The sequence below is a fragment of the Myotis brandtii genome, unplaced genomic scaffold (assembly GCF_000412655.1).
Source record: "Myotis brandtii unplaced genomic scaffold, ASM41265v1 scaffold150, whole genome shotgun sequence".
Classification (NCBI taxonomy): domain Eukaryota; kingdom Metazoa; phylum Chordata; class Mammalia; order Chiroptera; family Vespertilionidae; genus Myotis; species Myotis brandtii.
In genome coordinates, this window is record NW_005355411.1 from 131,153 (window position 1) to 132,603 (window position 1,451).

The following is a 1,451-nucleotide window of genomic DNA, read 5'->3' on the forward strand; positions in this document are numbered from 1 at the left end:
AAAAAAAATTGTGGAAAATTTATACCATGGAATACTCTGCAGCAGTAAAAAAGAAGAATGTTTACCTTTACAGACAGCATAGAGGCACCTGGAAAACATCATACCAAGTGAAATCAGTCAGTCAGAGAATGACAAGTATCACTTGATCTCACTCATATATGAAATCTAATTAACAAAATAAAGTGGTGAATGGAGTGGATTCAGAGACATGGAAGCATGGAAGGAAGTGCACAATCTCAGAGGAAAGGAATAGGAGGGAAAAAAAGAAAGAAAAACAGCCTCAGGTAAAGATTAAACACACACACACACACACACACACACACACACACACACACAAAACAAAGTCACCTGAGCCTTGAGAATTTTCTTCTGTTCTCTTAATGCAATGGGAAAACACTAGCTTGCTGTGTTCTGAGTGTGCTCTAAATTTGTGTTTATTAATCTGTGTGTTCAATCAGTTGAGTCTCTGGAATTGCTGATAACCTTCATGTAACTTTCTCCTGCTTCACACGAGTCAATTATTTTTGGTGATGTTGTAAGAAATGTCCAAACTTGTGGAGAATTTTCCTAAGTTTATGTGACCCAAGCCCGTAACAGTGCCAGGAAGCAGAATAACAATAAATTGCTTGGGAGAATGGCAGTTTTGCACCTTTTTATACATGGAGACTAAATAAGAAGACATAAATGGGTTATATGACATTCACTGGTGATAAATTGGGGGCAGGAGCTAAGGAGGAAAATCTCTGGGATTGGATAAAAAGTAAAAAAAAAAGACACGTTCTTCTTTCACATTTCTGTGTATAGGATAGTTAACAGTCATCGATTAATATGATAAAAATAACAATAACAATGAGGTATTTGGGTATTTGTGGTCTCTGCTCTGGTGCTTTGGTTGTTCCCTGAGGGGTCTGTAAAATAAAACAGGAAATGACCCTGACCTTTCAAAGGTATGTTATCCAAAAGAAAATAAGCAAGCCCTGTGGCATGGCTCAATGGTTGAGTGTGGGCCTATGAACCAGGAGGTCATGGTTTGATTCCCAGTCAGGGCACATGCTGAAGTCCATTAGTCCATTATGTGCAGGGATGCACACACACACACACACACACTCACACACAAAACAAAATAAACAGACTAGGACATAAATACCCCTGTGACTAGCTTTTACTTGGAAAGTTTTAACTTTAAAGCATCCTATGTGGGTACTTTTAGCTTCCGAGTTTGCAAGATTGCCCATGCCTGCCAGGCTCCCTGAGATTACTAGGTTTACTGTGTGGCATCATTTTTGTCCATACTGGGGACTTAGAACCTGTGGGTTGAGGTGAAAATTCAATGAGTGGTTTACTAACTCAGGGACCCATTTCAGATGTCCTCCTAAACACAATGCCCTCAGTATTGATGGTGTGCCTTTATTTGGTCAGCTACAAGTAGTCATTCTTCAGGTCAATAAAAT